The 14,699-nt window shown below is 35.9% G+C and overlaps 1 protein-coding gene and 1 long non-coding RNA gene across 2 annotated transcripts in view; one reads left to right on the top strand and one right to left on the bottom strand.

Annotated features, from left to right (window-relative positions):
* The window catches only part of Ir76b (Ionotropic receptor 76b), a 510,549-nt gene that overhangs the window by 401,836 nt on the left and 94,014 nt on the right, over nt 1-14,699 (top strand). The gene's annotated exons all lie outside the window — the stretch shown is intronic.
* Nucleotides 1,809-12,901, bottom strand: LOC145669574 (uncharacterized). The gene is made up of 3 exons (XR_014128217.1): nt 12,812-12,901; nt 7,409-7,469; nt 1,809-2,052 (listed from the first exon to the last, which is right to left on the bottom strand). It is a non-coding gene; the product is annotated as an uncharacterized LOC145669574 (long non-coding RNA).

Here is a 14,699-nt window from a genome sequence, read left to right as displayed (position 1 = left end):
TATTGTACTGGCAACATATATTCGTTCGTTTACCAAGGATTCCGTAATGAAAGGGATGACATAAAATATTGTAGTAACACACCAGGAGATCAATCAATCTAAACTATTTTACTGACAACATACCCATATTGGTTTGTTACGACAATAAAATGAGGTTATGTTAGTAATCATTTTAATTAAAAAACTATGAAGAAATCTTGAGTAAAAGAATATAAAAAAGAATTGGAAAAGATATAGTCTTCCGAGGTCATTCGAACTCCTTTCTACTTGCCTTCTTTCTTTTTCTTTTTCTTATCTTCATTTAATACCGTCAAGGATAGCAACGAGATCTCTTTCGGCAGTAAAGACATCCTATAAAATGGATTAGTGTTGCCGCGAAATTTAAAAATGGCTTATATTATTGGTGATTCTGGGCATTTCTTAAGTTCTACCTGAGAGTCTATCTCATCGAACCGGTTTATATATCGTCATTTGTAGTCCATAGGATTAGCGTGGAGATAGACGGAGTTCGGAATACTTCGTAACAATAATATCCATTTTCAACTTGACTCCTCCCCCTGTTTCCTCCACACAAAGGTCATCATAAGAAACAGTAACCAAACACTTGGTGTAGCTTTATATTTTTGACGCTGATTCGTCTTTTTCTCGTTTCCTTTTGTTTCATCCTTCCTTAATATTTTTCATTTCTGAATCCGAAGGAGGGGGGTCCGGACCCCCCGAACCCACCCCTTGGCTACGTGCCTGCCCATAGCTTATATGAGCTCGAAAACAAAGTACGTCATTCTTGATTCTAAGAATCCTGTCAAATATGGTTGAAGCAAGTTACTGTTTTCAGAAGGGATTCGTGGAATTGTTGTCTGCAAATAAAGATATCCTAACAAACACTCATCTTCGAGAAACTAAATGGAGAACAAATGTTGCCGTGGCTAATATAAAAAGTCAACTTGAAATGAAATTTATCATTCTATTTACAGACAGTCAAATTTAAAAAAAAAAAAAGAAAAGAAAAGAAAAGAAAAAGAAAACGAGATTGAAATCTTATATTTAAAAAAATCATCTTTCCATAATTCGTCAGAGCACCATCTCGTCTTTCAGTTAATTCGGAAAGGAAGTTTTGCGTAAGCTATTTAACATTTTCCGTCTTAAATCTGTACATTTTTTCTAGTTAAGAACATGAGAGTCCTTTCGCAATTTATACTCTTTATGTCTTCTTTCGGGAATCACTATAAGCTTGGCCATTTCGCTTTTAACAACGTTTGTTGAAAAAAAGGAAATGAAATCTTTGAGTTTTACGTCCCACGGTTATGCCGGTTAGTCTAAAGGAGATGGTGATGATGAGAAATGAAGGAAATGGTGGAATGAAGAAAGTGGGAGGAAACGGGAGAACCCCAAGGAAACCCACACACACGGTGTTTGTCCACCACAAAGGTCACTTGGCGGGGGCTGGGATCGAATCCGGGACCTCAAGCACCAGAGGTGAACGCTCTACCACTGAGCCACCGCGGCCCCAAACGTTTGTTGAGTAAGCTGAGCAAGATACAGAGGAACTTCAAAAAATCTTAAGCACTTGCTCCAAAAAATGAGCATTTGCTCGCTTTTATTTATACCAAATCTAGAACAGTTGCTCCCAAGCCAAGGACAATGAGCATTTGCTCTGTAGTAGCTTGAGTTGAAATATTTTTATTTATACGAAACTGAACATTTGCTCCGAATTTGTGAGTTTTAAGCACTTGCTCACATTTATTTATACGGCCTATTATTATGTGTGCTTTAATGGGCTTCTGCATCAATTACTGTATTTAATTGAAATAAAAATAAGTTAACAATATTTTATTTGTCATGTCAGTGTAATTTAAATCGATTACATAACAGTTAACCATAAGTGTTCACGTAGTCTTCATTTGTAGTTTATTATTTGTTAACCATAGAATCCTCCGTATCCTCCGTAGCCTCCGATGCCTCCTCCGTAACCATAGCCTATGCCATATCCATACCAAGGAAAGCCAGGATAATGGATTTGGTTACGAAAGACGTAACTACCTCCAGTTAAGCCTGTAGACAAAAGAACGAAACACAAGTTAGCTCTCCCTATATTGTTGTCACATTCAGACAGAGTTAACAATTTCAGAGAACAAAATTATCAAAATTTATCGTATATTACAAAAAGTTATCGTATACTCATTATGCAGGTGATAATTATTGAAACAAGTGTCATATTACTGATAATAATAATAATAATATACAGGGTGGTAGGTAACTCCACCGACAAACTTTGGAAGGTGATTCCTTATATGAAATGAAAGAAAAAAGTTCTAATAAACATGGGATGAAAAAAGTCTCATTTCAGAGTTATGAACCGCCGAAAAAATCATGTTTCGAAACGCCCTGCCTTAGAAACTATAGGACCTATAACAAGCGGTTTAAGGAATTACACAGGAACTAGTATGCGAACTATCTAAATATCTACGTTTTACCATCCTCCGTTATCGGCGAAACGAACGCGTTATTAGTACTTAAAAGAGTATCCCTATACCTCAATTTCCTTTCTACAATTCGTTGCGCCGATAACGGAGGATAGTAATATATGGATATTTAGATAATATATAATATATGGATATGTGTGTGTGTGCTTCATAATTATTTAAAGCACATCTACGAGTTAGTGGCACATTCAGAAACTGATAAAAAAAAAAGTACATTCAAAAATTACCATATATTTACCTATTTTCTTACCTATTAACAATAAGGTTTAAATTATCATATATCACGATAAACTATCATATGATTGGAAATCCTGCATTCAGTTAGCATAAATGTATATATTCAAACGTAAAATTGTAATGCGATTAATATTTTTCATCATCGGAAGTTCCTTGCATCTTGCGTTAATTTTCACGATATTCGAACAAAACTCTTTTGGGATTTTAATCAACATTATTCAAAAATTTTAATTTTAACAAACAAATTTAAAATTTTAATTTTAAAATTTTAATTCTTATGGGATTTTTCTTTTGCCCGTTTTTTTCGTAAGTGAAAAGAGATAATGAAATGCAACTTGCCACAACAATACATAATGTTATTCTACACCCGAAAATACGAATCGGAAGAATTTTCAGTGTTGCCATCCATAGAAATTACAGTGTGGCCAGAATATGAATTACCCAAAAATCTAGGTTAAGGTAGCGACTAGTAAAATGAACTCAACGGTAATTGATGACTTATCATGTTGTCTTGGTTCCTTGTTAACTATTTTTTAAATAATATTTGTATTTATTTTGCAATGTTTATTTAAAATTATTTGTTTTGTACTGTTTATTACAAAATAAATACAAATATTATCTAAAAAAGTAGTTAACAAGGATCCAAGACAACATAATAAGTAATCAATTACTGTTGAGTTCATTTTTCTAGTCGCTGCCTTAACCTAGATTTTTGGGTAATTCATATTCTGGCCACACTGTAATTTCTATGGATGCCAACACTGAAAATTCTTTTGATTCGTATTTTCGGGTGTAGTATAACATTATTTATTATTATGTTAAGTTACATTTCATTATCTCTTTTCACTCACGAAAAACGAGCAAACGAAAAATGGTTAGTTTTGTATAATTTTTAGTAGTCTGCTGCATTAAAAACTATAGTGCTGCCAAAATGTCTTGAGCCGTGGCAAAAATGTGAACTAAATGTCACACCCAGGCGTTGAGTCAATAAGGGTTCAGCTGCTGCTAAGCGAGAGAGACTTGCAGTCGTCTAGGCCAAAGAGAGTGGAATTCGTTCAGCAGATAATGCTTTTAACGGAAGAGTAGGCATCAAGTCAATGTGGTATATCTTTAAAATTGAATAGTATGCTAACAATTCTTATATAATTTTAACATACTTCATTTAAAAATTTAATGGTATTCTAACTATTCTCATGGGATTGTAGAAGACTTTACTGAAACATTTATGAGAATGAGTAAATTAATGAACAGATTATGTCGTACCTTGATCCCATGGTCCATAAACGCAATCCTCTTAAATTTTAATATGTTCCCGATATAAGCGATAATTACTTTTCAACATTCTAAATTCTTCGGGCTCCACTGGGGACTTCTTCCATTCTGTTATTTTTGTAGCGTTAAAAGGAAATGGAATGGGGAGGATGTTCAGGACGTCTTCTGACAGTGATGATTTTAATAGGTGACTCGCGAGGAAAGAACTATCCTGGACGCGTATTTTCGAAATACACTGAACTCTAGCCATAAGGCATTGTGAACGGGGTTACGCTTGGCAACAATGTAGCAAAAATGAATGACGTCTATATCGCGATCCTGTTGGTGACATCACGAGTCAAGACCTACATATAGCACAAAGTAAACACAAGTTCTGGCGGTACTCCTAGCCGAGTGAGCTAGCGCAACATGAAAATCGTTCTTGGCGTGGGTTCAAATCCTGCCTAAGGATTTTTTTTTTAATTTATAATACTTCTTTCTTTGAAATAAGATTAAAAATGATATTCAAAAAGTGTTTTAACTATTATTTTTTTAAATTTTCATTAAAATAAGTTTGCCCTTGTACTATAGATCCATGGCAAAAGTAGTAGTAGTAGTAGTAGTAGTATCTAGTAGTAGTAGTAGTAGTAGAAACGGGTTAGAATGAAATTCAGCATTCATTTGTTTCCGTGTTGCCAAACGTAATGCCTTCTGGCTAGGGCTGAGTGTATTTCGAAAATATGCATCCTGGACCTTCGAAATTCTCCCCAGGCATTTTTCCGCTCATGCTCAACCTGGGGTTACTAGTAGGTTCGACGCAATACATTTTCATCTTTCGTTTATTCAATGTCCACCTGGGGAAAATGTTCTGGAATCATGACTGTCTCGTGGAATTGAGTATTTCTTGTTCTAAAATAATCTACACTTTGCAGAATATAATTTTCTATTCAGTGTGAAAAAAAAAAACATTGTTTCGTTTGTTTTGTTTTGTTTTCTTTCGTTACTTGAGTGATTATTTAGATTGTTTTATTTGTTGGGGCCACGGTCGCTCAGTGGTAAGCGCATACGTCTGGTATGTGGAGTCCCTGCTTCGATTCCTGTCTAAATAATTTTGTGGTAGACATCATCATGTCCGTGGGTTTTTTCGGGGTTCTCCCGTTTCCTCACACATTATCATTCCACCAATTCTTCCATCATCATTCATTTGTCTTAATCATCATCTCCCTTAGCATAAAGGACATAATCGTGGGACGTTAGACTGAAAAAATATTTTTTTTGTTTTGAGTTTAGCATCTCTTTCAGCAGTGAGGCTTTATATGACGTGGACCTGCAGTTAACATGGAATCTGAACCACATAAGCTACCACCAAAAATCGAACCCATTGATTATTTAGAGTTTAACGTTCGTTTTCCACACTGAAGCTATATAAAAAAGTATCTATTACTTAAAGTGGTATTCAAACCAGCACTTAAGTTTGTATCCGAGACAAAAATCGAACCTGGAACATCGTTTACTGAAAGGAAGCATCTAAGCCTCTTGATTACGAATTTGGGATTTCTGTTTCCAATAAGCACCCAACTTTCACATCCATATAATACAAAGGTAGTGTTATAAAGCTAGGTCTTTAAGTTAACGTTGCACGGTAATGCGTATTAGGCTAACGGAGACGGCGTAATTAATCAAAGTCGAAGATTGTAAATAGTGTTGCTCATGAAATGAGGAGATACTTCGTCTCGATTCCCAAAGAATGTGCAGTCTCGTCTCGATTCTCGGAAACGGTTTCTTGTCTCGTCTCGATCTATTTCTAGTATGATTTTGTAAATATGTACGAAATGTTATGTCCTATTTTTTAAAATTAATTTCATCTAAAAGTTATTAGAATCCTTCCGAGTCTCGAGAGGTATATTAAGAGTATGATAGAACAATATTAACAATATTTATTTTTGTGTAATGATTTTAATTTCCGTATCTTTAAACGTTAATAAATGCTCTTCAGCAGTGGCGTATTTAGGGGGGCTTCTGGGCTTAAGCCCCCCCGAAATCTTACTTACTATAGTAAAGTACAGTATATGAAATATCTTCTAGAATTTTCACATTTTCAGGCAAAGCCCCCCTCCGAAAGTTAGCAAAGCCCTCCCCGAAACAAAATTGTAAATACGCCACTGCTCTTCAGTATGTTTGTATAAAAACTCTATCAATTTATAGTTTTAAACGATGAATCATGTAACATTAAGACAGTGTTTGACAGTGGCGGATCTAGAAGGTAAAAACTGGGGGGACAGCCAGTACCTAGACTATGATAGGTATATATAAACTTTCAAAAAAAATGTAAATAATAGCTTAAATTATTTTGTCGCTGAAAAAACTGGGGGCCCGGCCCTGGGCTAGATCCGCCATTGGTGTTTGAGATCTAAAACTTGGGTGAACTAGTGTTGCCCACGAAACTAGAAAACTTTCTCGTCTTCCTCGAATTAAAAAAAAAAGTACTTCTCGTCATGTGGACAATATCAATGAAAGAATTGGTGGAATGAGAAAGTGGAAGAACGAGAAAATCTCGAGGAAATCCACGGTGTACATCAAGCTTACATGCCCACTAATCGAAAAAGAAACCACTCGCACAAAGAGGCATTCTACCTCTGAGCCACTGTTCTCCCACGTTTTGTACTTTCTGCTTTTTAAGGGATGTACCTACGGGGGTTCCATCAAATCCAGATCCGCCAAAACTTCCTAACTCGACATAAATTTTACTAATAGTTGCTTTATAATACAATATTTGTTTATCATAGAAACACTCGTACTTGATGTAGGCCAAAATTTTGACCTTTGTCATCATCTGTACTATTTCTTTTCTGATAAAAACAATACTAATTTTATCATTTGTCGTTAAAATATACGTGTCAGTACTTAAAAATGACATCCTTTTTTCGACTGTAGAATAATACCCGTTCGATACTACACAAACATAGTATCATCTGTTATAGGACTCCGCCCCGCAAACCTTACACTCCTTCCCAGGGACGTACGCAGGAATTTATTTCGGGAGGGGTCTAAAGCGCTTTCGGGGGGATCCAAATACAATTTGAGGCTAAATTATATGAAAATTTCTAAAATTGCCCCTAAAAGTAGACTACATTTACAAAAAAGTCGGGATTTCGGGGGGGTCCAGACCCCAACTACCCACCCCCTGCGTACGCCCCTGCCCCTCCCAACAAAAATTTCTGAGTGCATGCCTGCTGTTTGTGCTTCTCTTTCCCCTCCTTTCTTCAAAATGGTTTCCTTTCCCCAAAAAAAAACCTATTTTAATTTCGAGACTACCATAAAAATATGTTTTTGTTTAATTCAAATTTTCTTAGCGGAGGTAAGAAAACCTATCTCGTAACGAGATAACTTATCTGAAGTTTAACAAAAAGAAACTCACACATATGAAATAAACTCACCAAAATAACCAATGGACTGTGCACAGACCACGAAAGCCAGAAGAACGAGAACTGCTCCGATCTGTAATCAGGACATGTTACATCAGATTAGTATGCATGAAAATTAGTACGTTTTATTTATTTATTTAACGAAATAAATAGTTTTGTTTAGAATTTCAGCCATTTTAGACTCTCACTTAAGAATTACTTAAAACTTAAAGTGAAAAATATCAAAAACTATTTATCTAACATGATATGTTAGGTTATTCTTTTAACCAGGAGTGCCTACAAAGGGGGGCTATGACGCAAACTGCGTCATTTGAAATATTTGGGGAGTTAAAATCTATATAAATATGTTTGAAGGGGTGTAAAAATTAATCGAAAAGTTTTTTTTTTCATGGAAGAACACCTACGGATAGACAATTGGGGGGGGGGGGTGCGTCATGGACATAAGGGAGGTGGGCTCCACTGTTTTAACCCAAATGGTTACGTTAAAAAAAAAGACTAGAGGTGTTTCCTTGAAGCACATTTGGTATGCCTTTCTTTGGGTAATAGTCAACATGGTTGAGAATTCACAATTCAAAAAAAAAAAAAAAAATGAAGTTAAAAAAATAGTTGGCGAAACTTAAGATAGGGCTGTGAAGAATATGGAATGAAAATAAATATTAGGAAGATAAAAGCTATGGTGATTAGAACGATGCGGCCCGTGTCAATTATAGAAGTAGGAGGGGGGAAATAAAACAAGTGTCTAGTTTTTGATACCTGGGTAGTATTATTGGTGATGATATGAAATGTGAACCTGAAATAAAAGCAAGAATAAGAATGACGAAAAAAGCCTTTAGGAGGAAGAAAAGACAATTTTGTGGAACTTTGAATAACAAATTGAAAAAAAAAAAAGACTCAAAATAGTTCGTGTGGAGTATTATACTGTATGGGTAGAAACATGAACATTACGCAAAAGTTATGAAAAACAACTGGAAGTTTTGAAAATGTGGTGTAGAGAAGAATAGAGTTATCCGGGTTGAAGGGAAAACGAATGAGACGGTGTTAGGAGTGATTAGGGGAGAAAAGAACAATTTTAGGTATTAGTAAGAAGAGGAAGAGAAACTGGTTGGGACATTGGTTAAGAAGGAAATATATCATCAGAGACGTGCAAGAGGATATGGTGGCAGGAAAGAGAGGGAAGAGGCGAAGGAGATTACAATTAATGGACGATATCAAACCAGAAAAATCGTACGAAGAGGTTATCTGAAGACCGTACAGCATTGAAACTTCTCAGCTGCGGTAAATTGATCTGCCAATAATGACAGAATACCTATGATGATGAACGTAGTTTAAAGTGTGTTTTATCTCGCCAACAAGTAATATTATTAATCCAACAGATTTTAAATCGTACTCCTAATCGAAGTTTTACTTTTTTCTCACAAGTTACGTTGATAATTGAAATCGTTGGCAAATGGTCGGCAAAACGGCAAATTACAACGTAAGATCTGCATTGGTACTTAATAAGCCTACTATTTTCCACTGTTGGGCCAATGTTGTACTTATTTCTACTGCTAAGCCATGATTTTTAATGAATCATTGAGTGGAATCCTCAGTAGTATTAGAGTATTCCGACGGAGCTGTCGAATCAGTTAAAAACTTGGTAGCAATTGAATTGTTTGTACGATGATTGATGACAGGAGCGTAACACAAGTAAAATTTGACAAATGTTCAATCTATTGAATAGAAAATGTACAGAGCTGGTATATCCTTGCTGTGTATTCCAAATAGATATAGGCAAAGTCAATGCTTTCGCTGATGAATATTAAAATGTTATTCCGTTATCTAGCATACATTCATCTATGTTATACGATTCCTTACATTATCTAACTACAATAGCTTCCGTACGTTTACTGCCCAAACAATAAACAATGTATATTCAATTGAAGGGTAAGGGGAAAAAACAAGGAATGTCCATGTGTGTGCTTTATCGGGTGCTTTGTCCTATCAGTTGGTGACTCTTAGTACTTTTTGATTGTATATGCCATGCATGCGTACATGCAGAAATGTCCATGTATAAAGAGGCAAAAGATTTAACAATCCTATCCTTTTTACGCGGTTTTCGATATTAAAACGCCGTTTTCTCGAAAATGCAGTTTTGTGACATTCCTTCTTTCTTTCCCTTACCCTTCAATTGTAGTGTCTTGTTCAAAAGTCTTTAAATAAATTAGTCTTGGAATCGTTGAATTGACATTCAACCATTCTTAAAACTCATATCTTCCTTGAAACAAAGCCACCTACGTTGTTTCAAAATCCCATATTCTGACCACCGTACATAGGAATTTGCAATACTTTGGCGGTACATGAAGTCCTCAATTATCCAAAGAAAGTTCACATTTGATTGGTTGAATTCCATCTGCAGGCGAGAGTGCAGGGTTTTTCAAATGAAATGAAATGAAGTGAAATCTTTCAGTGTAACGTCCTACCATTATTCCCTTTAGGCTAAGGGAAACTGATGCTTAAAGTAAGTAAATGATTATGAAAGAAATGGTGGAATGATAATGTGGAAGGAAACGGGAGTACCCCAAGAAACCAACGGGCACGGGGTTGTCCACCACAAACTTACTTGGTCGAGGATCGATTTAGTCACCCCAAGCACTAGAGGTAAGTTCTCTGCCACCGAGCCACTGTTTTTTATACTCATTATAATTGTACGTGCAAAAGTAAATCTGTACAGTTACAAATTTGAAAGTAATCATAGGTAGATCTTTATTTCTAGTCTTATTATTTTTTCCACTTGCAGCAGTGGTCGAATTGGACCAGTGTAAGTCGGTATAACATACTGATAGTAAATTAACAACCCAAAAACATCAGTTATCACGCCCGTAGCTAGAAACTTCTTTTCGGGGAGAGTCCGACTGTTGCTAATTTAAAAAAAAAAAACTAATCTAAAAATAGCTATTTAACTTTCTATAGGTGTTACTTTTTTTTTCTTTCGCCTTATTTCTCGGGGATTGTCTTGACCCCATGAACCTCTTCCTTAGCTACGTGCTTGTCAGTTATGAATACAGCCCGGATTTATATGCAAAATGCATGTTTATAGTAACATCCAAAAACGTATGGAAAGTATGTTTTTTGTTTCTGACGGATTTGTAAAGATTCATTTGAGACGCATTTGATAGTGCATATAAGTGCATATTTTGAGTTAATTTCGATGTGCTTACATATTTCGTATAGGGATGGCCAGAACCGGTTCCTGGTGGAACCGGTTTTCGGGTCTGAACGGACCCGGTTCTAAAAGATCCGGTTCCGGAACCGGTTCTTCGGATCCAGGTCTGGAACCGGTTCTTGGAGATCCGGTTCTGGAACCGGGTTTTCGGATCCAGGTCTGGAACCAGTTCTGGAAACCGGATCTTTGTCTCCATCCCTAATTTCGTAAACTTTGCAAGATACTGTACATTTCCGAATCTTATTGCTGCATACTAGCATATCCCAGAGCATATCACAAGAAAGTAGGTTATATTTAAAGTGAACTTGGATACAAAACAGTCTTTGACATTGCAAATATACTTAATGGTGAAAACATGGGATTGAAAGAGGACTTAACACAGGAATGCATTTGGTGTTTGCACATACCTAGTGACTTCTGCTTATGTAGACAGAAACTTCTCGATTTACAAAACACTTCTCACCGATAAACGCAGAATATTTACAGAAGAAAACCTAAGGAAGACGTTCATAGTTCATTGCAACAGATATCATCCAAATAAGATATTGTTGTACGAAATTGAGTTTTTATTTTCTTAGTGTATATTTTAGTGCATATGTTAAATTTTTAATGTATATTTTAGTGCATATTCTTGATTTTCGTGCATATTTGAATGCATATCTCGGGGTTGGTTTGTGCATGGAAATCCGGGCTCTAGTTATGAAAATTTGAAATAAGCTCCACTGTATCCAAGCAATAACAAGCATGCATTTGTTCATAGGAAAAAATTGTGTTAAGTGAATTGAATAAAGTAGGGTTTAACCAGCAGTATTTACACGTGCGATGGCTCTGCGGTAGAGCCTTCACCTCTCATGTTTTGGATCCTGGTTCGATTCTAGAACGTGTCAGGTGGGTTTTGTGGCTGACAAACGTTTTGGGTACAAAATCTCGCGGCCAGAACCTCGCCTGTCCAAAACCTCGCGGTTCAAAATCTCGCCAGGCTGAAACCTCGAATTGCCAAAATCTCGCGTCCCAAAATCTCACCAAACCGAAAATCTCGCCTGCAGAAATCTCGCGGTTCTGATCTCTGGACACGGAATCTCGTCTGGTCTAAATTACTTGGGATGTAATCTTGCCTGGGAAGAAATGTCGTCAGTATAAAACCTCGTCACGACGATTGCTTCTATGTAAAATTCTCTATATAATGCTATATGTATATATTTTGTATAACACATAATTGCATTAAAATAATGACAAGAAAATATTCTAACGCGTGCTTTATAACTCTGTATAGCCCTATATAAAAATGAAAATGACTATGTTTGTGGCATCATACCTCTTCAGCCATCCGACCGATCTCGATCAAATTTTCAACGTAGATGAGGTTCCGGCATGGGATGTCTTATGTAATTTCACTTTGACAGCATAATGAATTGGAGGGGGAGATATATAAAAATAAATAAAACTTTAAAATTCTTGAACCAAGAGACCGATCTCAATCGAATTTGCCAGACATCAGGTTATCGCCCGGGATGGTTTTTATCACTTCACTTTGACGGGAAGGCGAAGGTGGAAACATATAGAAATACATAAAAATAAAAGCGGCTGCGTTTGTGACTTAATACTCTTGAATTACCCGACCGATCTCGATCAAATTTTCAATATAGATGGAGTTTGAGCCTGGGGTGGTTTTTATTTCACTTTGACTGTGACCTTAGGTAATTCTAACAAAATCTAATAATATTTATGAAATTATGAAATAATATCTGAGTTTTTACGTCCCTCGGTTACGTCCTGTAGGTTAAAGGAGACGTAGATTATCAGGATGAAGGAAATGATGGAATGAAGAAAGTGGGAGGAAACGGGAATACCTTTTGGGCGGCAAGGTTTTGGCCACGCGAGGTTTTGCCTGGCGAGATTTTGGGCAGCGATGTTTTGGCCGCGAGATTATGTCCGTATTCCGGGCAAACACGGTATAAATGGTTTTCTCCTCAGGATTCTCCCTTTTCTTCCTACTTTTTTCACATTGTATTCAGTATCACAGTCACTCTTTCGCTTTGGCACTAAGCATAATTGTGGGACGTTAAACTAATAAAAACGAACACTCCTTTTAAAGCACACTGACAGTAATTTTATATCCAATTTGACAAGTAACTTGTATCTTGAAACTAATAATTTTTCGGCAGTCCTAAAGTAAACCTATGCCCAAAAAAATGATATAAAAATGTACTTACAGATTTTTGAAGGAGCATTGTTGCTAAATTGTAATAAATTTGAACTACCGTCAGGTACAATGTAGTATTTACTAAATACCAAGGTCTTTTGTCGTTGGATTTTATATAGTACAAAATATCTCCCACCAGATGTCCTTCAGGATACATAAATGTATTTTGCTTTTAATGTGAGAAAGTTCTTCACTAGCTGGAATACGGATTCGGATTTTTTTTTCTCTTATTTTACTTTTGAAATGCTAACTAAAAATTTCTCCTTTTTTGATTCTCTTGAATTCTCTTCCTACTGCTCTTGTAATTAGACCCAAATAAGAATTAAAATATCTGAAACAATTACGTCTATTTCTCATTCTGCCGTAGAATGAACAACTTGTGATGCACACACAAATGAAATGCGTATTGACATAATTAATGATATATATTATCCATTATGTGAAGTACAATATAAGCTATATTTTTCAGATCTATTCGGTCTGTTGAACAAATTAATAACACTAATTCCTTTTTTTTTTTTTTTTTTACTGTAAGTTTATTTAAAGAAAAAAAGTAGGCCAAGGTAGCCTCGCGTAGTTGTTTGCATTTTATTTCGCATAATAAATATAAAATGAAGACTTAAAAAAAAACTTTAAACTGTTGTCTTCATTACGACGTTATCAAGGCTTCTCCCATGAAGTTATACAGGTAGATATACAGTTATTGTCAAAAGTTTGAGCACACCAGGCGTACACTCAGAAATGTTTGTTGTGAGGGATCCAATACTGCATGTGTGTCTCTTCCAGTTCTTCCTAAAGTTCCTCCAGCAGTTTGTAGAAAATATTTTAAATGATCTTATCTTTAGGCAGAACGGGAATTCCTGTTGGACGTTGATTGGAATTCATAATCTGCTAATTCCTGTTCTGCCTAATTTTTCGAGAGAGGAATTCTGTGCAGGAAGAATGTTTTCTAGGGAACTTTTCTCTAGTAATTCTAACAAATCCGATAAGAAGAATAACTATTTCTTCAAATTTCACCATAAATTTTAGATTCTACTTGTTTTCCTCGGAAAAATGACTAGATACGGTTCTGTTATTAGAAGTGTTATTCACATCTACTTCTGTGATCCTTTTTTAAATACCTACAGAGAAATGGAAAACTGAATTCCAAGAAAGCCGTTTGACATTGTAACAGTGGCGTATTTACGATTTTGATTCGGGAGGGTATTTTTTCCTCTTTCGGAGGGCTTTGCCTGAAAATGTGAAAATTCTGCAAGATATTTCATATACTTTACTATAGTAAGTAAGATTTCGGGGGGACTTAAGCCCGGAAGCCTCCCCCCTAAATACGCCAGTGTTGTAACTGAAACGAACATTAAACAAACTTACTTCGATCTAATATCAAGTCATTTCAGAACAAAATTTTATTCAGTTTTCCAGTAGTTTATCTCCAGCATGCTAAGGCTTCCAGTACTCAAAAGGTGTCACACTTCACATCTTTAAGACATGTTTGGCCATATATTAAACAATGCAAGAGGATGCATAAGACTGTCCTTTAAAAACAGTGTTTGTCTTCTACATCAATCTCCTTTCTCGAATTGATTGACTTAGTTGCAAGAAAGCTGTGTGACGTTGCAACTGAAAAAAACGGGAAACAGACTTTTCACAACAAAATGTTATTCTGGTTTCCAGTAGCTTATCTCCAACGTGGTACGGCTTGCGTACTCAGGTGTCACATTTCACATCCTCAAGATATGTTTGCCCATATATATATATATTTTAAACAAAATACAAGAGGATGCATAAAGCGGCCTCCCCTTTAAAAAAAAACTCTCTTCTACGTCACAACTTCTTTCTCGGCATTACCTGATCAGGTGATTTGTCTTCTATACGTGACTAAATGCAATATGTCATATATA

Source organism: Thermobia domestica, chromosome 14 (assembly GCF_964235325.1).
Source record: "Thermobia domestica chromosome 14, izTheDome1.hap1.1, whole genome shotgun sequence".
In the NCBI taxonomy this organism is placed as follows: Eukaryota; Metazoa; Arthropoda; class Insecta; order Zygentoma; family Lepismatidae; genus Thermobia; species Thermobia domestica.
Note: the sequence above shows the minus strand (reverse complement) of the source record. Positions and strands in the feature narration are given on the sequence as shown.